The 9,309-nt window shown below is 31.9% G+C and overlaps 1 pseudogene; it reads right to left on the bottom strand.

Annotated features, from left to right (window-relative positions):
- Nucleotides 1-415: 415 nt before the first annotated feature.
- On the bottom strand, nucleotides 416-6,016 carry LOC129316526 (putative pectinesterase 14; annotated as a pseudogene).
- Between the last annotated feature and the right edge of the window lie 3,293 nt (nucleotides 6,017-9,309).

Genomic DNA, 9,309 nt, shown 5'->3' with positions numbered 1-9,309 from the left:
TGTTAATTAATATAAATATGCATGAGTTATCTCTCGTTAATATAAATTATGATAGGTGATTTAGGAAATGTTCAATAAATATTTATTGAAATGGGTGATTTTACTTATATAAAAAAAAAATAAAAAGTGATATTTTCTCTAACAATAAAAAATGGAGGGAGTATCAAACATACTACTTCCAAAAATTCAAGTAGTCACACAATAACTTCATTATCAAATTTCTTTGCAGTTCTCAAGTTAAACTCATAACTAAAAAGCACCCAAATTAATTCATACTTCTCATTAGAATTAAATAAATCCTCAAATTTTCTCCCTTTAACAGTAGCCAACAATCAGCACGAGGAAGACATAATAATAATAATAATAATAATAATAATGAAGCTCCCATACCCAAAAAGAAGCAGCGAAGAGAGAGCTAAAAGAAGGAACCATATAACAAGGAAGAGAGGAAGATCCGACCACGCAAAGACAAAGGAGAAAGAGGTGTAAGCTCGATGCAAACACCCCAACAGTAGGCGGAAAACGACACAAAGCAATGGAAGAGGAAAAAGAATCCCACAATAAGGACGACCTTGTGCAGCGGTAGACGGCGCTCTTTCACACAACCACGCCGGCAATAATTTGAAGACGGCGGAGGAAGGAAGAAGGACGGTGGTTTGAATGGAGCCCTCATTCTCTCTCCTCCCTAGAACATTATTGAAGAAAAAATAAAAACATGGGAATTTGTTATCGGTGTTTTTTATTTTTTTTACAAGGGCAAACATGGTAATTTCAAAAGTATAAAGGAAAAATAAAATCACTGCATGTGCACCAAAGGGTTCGAACTCGGTACCTTTAAAATACACACCCAACAATAGTTACCACCCATCCGCCAAATCACTCTTGTCAAGTCTACACCAAATCTGATAAAATTACTCTTAAATCATTTAATCATAAATTTTAAGTCAACTTAAATTTTTGACAGCTTGTGTTGGTATTTTATGATAAATACAGACGTACTCAAGAGCTTTATTGGCCCTTTTGTGTCTTTGAAGTTTAAGATTACTAAGGACAAAGTATTTTAGAGAATCTTCTCCTTAATTATTGTCCTTTTCCTATTGATTTTCATTTCCTTCTTTCCTATTTTCTTCTATATTTTTGTTTATTATTTTTTTCTTGTGTTTTCTTTGTGTGACAATATTTTATTTCTAACGAGCAGGATTCTACTTCCGCATCCCGTGTCAACAAAGCCTTAGGAAGTGCAACGGCAAAGGTAATCTAGCTAGTTGACATGTTAAGGGATTTGAAGAAAAGGAATCTCAAACATGTTGCAATACTATGTGATATAGCAAAATAGCAGTCCACATAGACAGCAATTCGGAGTTTCATGAGAGAGAAAAAAAACATAGAAATTGACTATCATTGTGAGAACTGCTATAATTAGTGTATAGCATATTGATGGGATACAAAATTAATTGGATTTAAGATTTTTATTTTGTTTGAATGATCATAAGATTTGACTTGAATAAATGTAATTTATTAGATTACTAGATTGTCTTTTAATTTATTTTAGAATATTTATTAAATTATTAGTATTTATAGAATATTCTGCTTTTAATGTTTTGATTTTTAGGGTTAAGGTTGAGGCCTATACATAATACCTTAACATATTTTTCTTGTATATTTTTTTGAATGAATACGAATTGATGTTGATTTACTTAGTTTCTCTCTCTATCTCTTCTCGATCCCTTTACCCTTACCCGGTCCGCATCACATGTTTTCTCCTGTGTTGTGGATGTACAGTCCAAAGCTTTGGGAAGAAAGAATCGTGAGAGAATAATAAGCAAGGGCACTTTGAATCTGTTCAATACCAGTTTAAGGGGGAGGGTGAGGGACATTAATAGTTCAGGATAATATTACATATAGAAATCTTGTAATGTTGATTAGGTTCTGACTTTTCAAGTTTTATCTTGCCACTTTAGAAATTGTGGTTGTAACATATGTGAGCTTTATACATACATACATACATACATACATATATATTGCTAAATCAAAAAATTTGTGCGCGTTCGCTGAGCCCATATTAGTGAAGTGTGAATATTAAGTATGTCTCTCCTTCTCTTCAGACCTGAAACATAAAGCATGTCAATTTTGTCCAACTCCACAAAAGGCATAGCATATTCGATTATTTGTTACCATTCATATTTGGTTCACAAGAAAGTTTAATAATAATAAACTGTCAAAAACAAATCAATAATTAAACATACATAAAATATACATTGTCCCCACATGCTGACAGGCGTAAGAACGTTCAGAAATCAAGTAATTGAGAAAAAAAGGAAAAAACATCTACTTTTTATGGTTTGGAAGCCAATCGGTTCCATTGATATACGAAATATTCATGAAATGAACAGCTTCATAGTCTTTAAGTTGCTTTCCATATGAGACTCTAGACGAATAGTTGGCTCCATCTCCAAAACAGTGATATTCTCCGAAAGAGACAGTCCTGTGAAAAGCGAACAACACACATGTACAGTCATCACATATGTTGGACTACATCATAGAACAAACAAGCACAATTACATCATAATTACATACTTGTTTATGTTGGAATGACCCATATTACCCCATCCTTCAGGGGCCACAACACCAGACATATATGTCGTTGAGAAGGTGATAGTGGCATAAGCTCGCCATGCTCTTCCATGCAACACCTTGCCGCTGCCAGCAATCTTACAATTGACAAACGAAAACCCAGTTTCTTCATTCCTTGACTTTCTCCCATGGGCTGTAATAGCCCCATCTTTCCCTACAGAATTTATGGTGCAATCCTAGTATCATAAGTCACAACGTACGAATTAATGTAATCACTGTTCGGCTATAAAATTAATGAACGCACAGTTGCCAAGTTTATTTGAGCCAAGACAAATGCTTAAAGTTTACCTCATAAAGAGATCTAGCATTTCCAAATATGAAATCAATGGAACCTTGTATGAAACATTCTTTGAAGTAATGTATTCCACTGTGATCATAGACGGTGTCTTGAAAACCATACAGTCCGCATCCGTAGAACGCTACTTCATCACCCATCACTCTTAAAGCCACAGCCTGTGCTCCTTCCTGATCTGGTGACGGTGGTGGGGCCGTGTTCTTAATTTTCACATGTCAAAAGTTTCAACATAATTAGTTGTGAAATAACAATTAAACCAACAAATTAACTTAATTATTACTTACTCTAAAAGTAATGTTGTAAGCTAGCAATTTAGAAGCAAAGATTCCAACAGAGTAACTTTTAGAAGTCCCTCCTTTAGAATGGGCAGTATCATTCCATTCTATGACGGTGTTTAGATATCCTTGACCTTGCAATATCAAATTTATTTTGCTCGGGTGCACTGCTACCTTCTCTCTACATATCATTTCCAAGAAATATCATATAATTATGACAAAAGTGTTACTTAATTAACAATTAAAAATATTTACCACAGCTAAATATATAATAAATAATGAACTAACCTGTAAATCCCAGAGTCAACAATGATGAGTGTTTTAACAGGTCTTGATTCAGGAGTTGCATCCACAGCTTTCTGTATGCTAGTGAAGTTCCCACATCCTTTTAAGCTAACCGTCAAAATAAGGCTGACGTTTTAGTCCAAAATGATATTAGAATCCCTTGTAACCTTGTCACATTTTTCCTTGGGAATCTTCTCAACTCTTGTTATTTAGAGACACAGATTAGTCGTAAGCACACGGATTTATAATTCTACTTGCTAAGATAACAAGCTGTTTGAAATTATGCGTTCATGTGCAAGAACTTTTCTGACGCAGTGGGAAGTAATAAAAAAAATTTTTTTGTGGAGGGGGGTAATTAAAAACGTGTCGGGTGTAGAAAGTTAATTTCGAGTAAAAAAATGTATGTAATACATCATCCTTTTATATTATAAACTTTTTCTTATATTCTTAATGTTATAAACTTTACTATAAATACAACATTAATAATATGCCATATGCTTAAATCTTATGTTGTTCCTCTTATAGTTATCATAAAATGTACCTAGCTATTTCATATAAAATACTTATTATATATGTTATATGTTATATATATATATGTATATATATTATAAAATATATAATTTATTAGTATGTCAACGCTCAATACAATTTTTTAATGGTATTACATCATGGGTGCTCTTAATTCCACACGCACAAATTGGACATATGTTAAAATAAGTAATTATATTTACACTCTGTTCTTGGTGCGATCAAAAAGACCCTCTTTATATTTATTCATAAATCCCTGAGCGCCTGAGTTTATAATGAGTAATCATAAATGCACTAGTGTACAAATCTAGTATTGTTGATCTAGTGCATATGTTTTTTATTCCTGATCTAGTTCATATATGTTAAAATATATACTAATATAATATTGCTGATTGGTTCATTGGCCAAGTTTAGCATTAAGTAAAGGGAGTTTTGTATTGTGTTGAGTGGACAACAACTTCCTCCATCACGCAACAACAATGTTCTAGACTCTGGCCCGTATTTAATTAAAAAAAAAAAGAATGATACATAATATTTATATGCACATATGTTAGTCTGTTTTTTTAAAATTTTTGAATTACATCAGTCGGAAGTACACATCAATTTTAAGATTACTATATGTATGCCAAACATTTTTAAAATTTATATCTTATTTCTATATTGATTTAAGTTTCATAGAAATTTGAATATTTACCCTACCCTCTTGTCAATTTTAATATTCAATGGCATCTAATTCTACATAATTTACTATAAAAAATTAGGTATTTGTTATGAAAAAAAAATTTAAGTGCTTGGTGATTTAAAAACTTAATGTATCTTTTTCAATTAAATAAGAAAAAAATTAATTTTAAATTAAAAAATTTAAAAATATTCATGAGAGATGGTTATAGAATATTGTGTGTGTATATATATTAAAAAAAAAAAAAACAGAGAGAGAGAGATGATTAAAGGTTTATAGAATACAGAGAAAAAGTGGTGGCCGATCGCCGCCTTTCTTTGGCCGTCTACAAAGGCGGTGGTTATAGAATATGTCATTCGATAATAATTTTTATTTATTTAATAAATAAATCAATGGTTATTTATATAATAAATCACTGCAGGTTTTTGAAAAATCTAATAATCTTTCGCTTTAAACATTACCGAGACTGATTTTTACTCAAATTTTTTTTTGTAAAAGCTAAACAAATTATTTACAGAAAAGAAATTAAACCTAACCCTAATTGAAAGTCAAAGTCTGCTCCCCCCATGAAAATGCGAGGGTTTGTTCCTGCATGAAAAAATGAACACGATAACATTATATATATATATATATATGAATATAGCATATGGAGAATTAATATAAAAAATGAAGAGAAAACTAAGATTTAATTAAAGTAAGAGAGTCAGGCCCAATAAAAAAAAAATTAAAGTAAGCGAGATATAATTGAATCTATGCATACCAGAGAGAACCAAGAAGACGGCCAAAGCAACGACAAGATAAGACATATCGAAATATTTGGCACGTCTTAGAGTTGAGTGTTGATAGAGAGATGAAGATACTAATGAGAGAGAACGTACGAAGATTGCCATGGTGGACGATTGTGCATGTGTATATATAGAGACGACGGAGCCCAGAAAAAATTTAAATGATAATAAAATATTAACCTTTTCCAAAAAAAATTCTAAATATTAACCATTTTTTATCGGCTATTGCAATAAGAGTGGCATTACATGGCCCTCGCGGCATTGATTAATACAATCATATAGTATCCAAGTCCGTGTGTGTGTGTGAAAGTATATCAAAGAAAGTACTGAAGTCCATATTAGAACAGTGAAATAGCCTGCACGAAATTAATCAATACAATTAATAGTAACAATTAAACACTACATATTGAAATTGAAGCCAAGGTGTTTCCCACTCAACCACAAAAGCCGCCGATCCTCTTCCAGTTTCAGGCTCTGCCATCAATGAAGTAGCCAAGCATGACTCGTGCCATGCCCCATTGCTGTCCTCATTCATCTAACTATTAACTCTGTTCACATTCTGCAGTGCCACTCATTTCTTATAAATAAAAGTTTAGGTGAATTGGGTCCCAGTGGCACACTAGGGTCAGGGCATGTTTTTAGACTAAATGAATGATTATTAGATCGCCTACAAACAAATATCCTCACATTGGCAGTGAGATTTAATTCCATGACCTTATGGGTTATGAGCCAAATACTTATCAATTGGACAAATCTTGTTGGTCGATGCAATAGCATTCTACTAGACCCTTTCTTACTTTTCACTTTCGGCCTTGTATATATATAAATTAGTATCCCAAGAATTTTAGAAAAAATAAATGAAATTTATTATAAGGTATTTTTAAGTGTTTTTTTTTATAAGATTTGGAGTAGATGTATAATAACACAGAAATTTAAGAAAAATTAAAAACTAATGATAAGGTATTTTGAGTATATTTTATAGGGTAAAAAGGGAAATTGGCCTCTAAACTATAAGGCTTTGAAATTTGGGAAAAACAATTTATGCAATTGATAATTAATTTGTAATGACCTAAAAAATGTTAACAAAAAAAATTAAAATCAATGATAAGCTACTTGATTATATTTTGTACATGTTTGACCAAATGCAGGGAAGGTGATCTAGTGGAAACTTTCCTAGATCTACTCTCTAGTTCTTTGTTCGATTCCTCATATTGTAAAAGGGAAGAGTTTTATTTTTTCCTCGGCCAAATGAAATTTCCATTTTTGGATTCCTTTTGAAATCAAGGGGTGGCCTTTGGTGGTCATTTATTTTCATTGGAAAGAACTTGATTTTCCTATATTGCAGAACTTGATTTTTGATATTTGATATTGTGTGTGTGCATATATTTATATATTGGTTTTATGATTGAAAGGAAACCATTAGCCATGGGTTCTTATTAAAAATTTTGAGAAAGTTGTTGCAATGGGTTTTAGTTTATGATAGCTATGAGGGAAACTAGCTGCTATGTGATTGTTTGTAAATTGAGGTTTACTTAATGAGCACGACTTATTACGATAATTTCTTTACTTGATGACTAAGCATGTATTTTATCATTCCAACATGAGAGACAAAGTCAAAAGGAGATGTATTTCTTACAAATTTTGCATTGATGTATAATGGTGAGAACTTTTTTTTTTGATTGAATTGGAAATAAATATGTTGCCAATACTTGTCTTGGATTTGCGTTAAGACAAAGTATGTGTAACATCCCGAATTCTTAATCATGATAATAGATGTTAATATAGGGATAAGTTGGTAAAATAGTGAATGGATTGAATAGTTAGGATTTTGAATGGTGAATTAATATTTCGAATATTGGGATGTTAAATGACTAGAATCAAGTAAAAGAATAGCAATCCGATGTGAAGTGAGTGAGCTACAGTGAAAAGTTTCTCATTGTGCCACGAGCCACAGCATACACTGTATACATCGCGACTAGTGGCATAGAATTTTGATTATTAATATGTGGATTAGAGTATGAAAAACAAAGTTGAAAAGGGGCAAAGAAGCATGGAGGAGAGGAGAGGGAGCAAAGCTTTGCCAGGGCAAGCGATCGTGGAACACCGGGAAATAGTTTCGACTAGTCACTTGCTGAGTAAGTTTTGTACTACCTTAAGCTCCTATTCTACACTAATTTCTCTTAGTTTAAAAGATAGAGAAATGAAATTAGAGAGTTTTAAGTGGTTGATTTCTTACCTTTAGTAGTAAAAAGGGTTCTCGAGGGTTAAGTTAAGAAATTGCAACTAGTGTGATGATTTGTAATTGAGCTTTATGGTCTTATGCTCAATCTAACCTAAATTGTGAGTTTAAGAGGGTAACAAAAGGGTGGTATTACTGATATAGAATCTAATGAAAGGGGTAGAATGTTTGAGAAGGTGATTAGGACCTAAGGGATTGAGAAAAAGGCGATTGAGTAATTAGCTACAATTGAATTAGTAATTAGTGTTTTGAGTTAGTTGCCAATTGACTTATAAAGATAATTTGTGTGGCTTTTGTGTGTGACTTGAGCAAAGGAAGTTAATAGGGCAAAGAGTACCACGATTAACCCTTTCTAGTAATAGAAGGGTTGAGATAATCAGATAATTCATTTTGTCTATTAGTATATTAACTGTTTATAAGTAACTATATTTGAAGCAATGTGTGAGATTTGTAAACATCGGCATGATTTTGAACTTGCATAGTTTTCTATTTTACAAAGGGGTTTGTTTAGAAACTAAAATATGGTGAAGGTTGATTTGATGTGTGTGTGTGTGAAATCAAATTTGCATATATTCTCATTCACTTACATTAGAGGAGTGGGAATTCACCCGTTTGAAGAGATAAGAGGTGAAAATCCATATGGATTAGTTGACACCAGGGGGCCCATGATGCAAAATTTAGGGGACTGTGCCATAAAAAATTCAGACAGTCTGACAACTTTTTAGTGCCTGTAAGGATGCAATTAGGAGTTAATGATACCCCTAACATGTGTGAAGGGGGAATTCATAGCCCTGAAGTGGGTTAGCACACCTTAGCCTGGTGATTCACCTACAGAAGGTTGGGTAAGGACTAATTTCTTAAGAAATAGCCAACGTGACCTATGAATTCAGTCGAGGATGTACGGAGGATGGATGGGTTTAGGATGGTCATATGTGTGAAAGCAATGATTTGAGGAAATGAATATGTATAACAAACAAGTGATTTTGAAACTAAATTATTACTATATGAATGATAAGTGCATATTTTACAATTAAATATGTGTAGATTTTGGTTTGAATTTGATTATATTTATTAAAATTTTATATCTATTTAATTAATATTTATATATTTTCCTCTCATCACTTAATTATAAGATAGAAAGGGATTTTACTATAAAATCTACTCATATCTTTTTATTTTTATTTTTGTAGAGAAAAAATAAACTAGATAGAAGAAAAGAAAGAAAAGAGAAATATATATATATATATATATATATAAAGGAAGGAAACGTACAAGAATAAAAGTATATACACAGAGACCAAATATTCTAGGGAGATGACGTATAGAACGTGATTTTCAAAAGAAGGGAAAAGGGCACAACAAAAGATAAAATATTAATATATATATATATATATATATATATGTATATATATTAGAGTTCCACATCAATAAAGAATAAGAGGAGGAGCCTCCACTTTAACTATAAATATTCCCTCCATCAAAAGAGGAGTCATTCAATCATTTATTTGAGTACTTCAAAAATTCTCTCTAAGATATTTAGAGCCCGTAGAAGCATTTTAAAGGCTAAAAGTGAGATTGTTGATGAATTC

The sequence above is a fragment of the Prosopis cineraria genome, unplaced genomic scaffold (genome assembly GCF_029017545.1).
Source record: "Prosopis cineraria cultivar Desert tree isolate PC_DT_omini unplaced genomic scaffold, ASM2901754v1 PC7, whole genome shotgun sequence".
Lineage (NCBI taxonomy): Eukaryota > Viridiplantae > Streptophyta > Magnoliopsida > Fabales > Fabaceae > Prosopis > Prosopis cineraria.
This window is presented reverse-complemented; position numbering and strand designations above follow the sequence as displayed.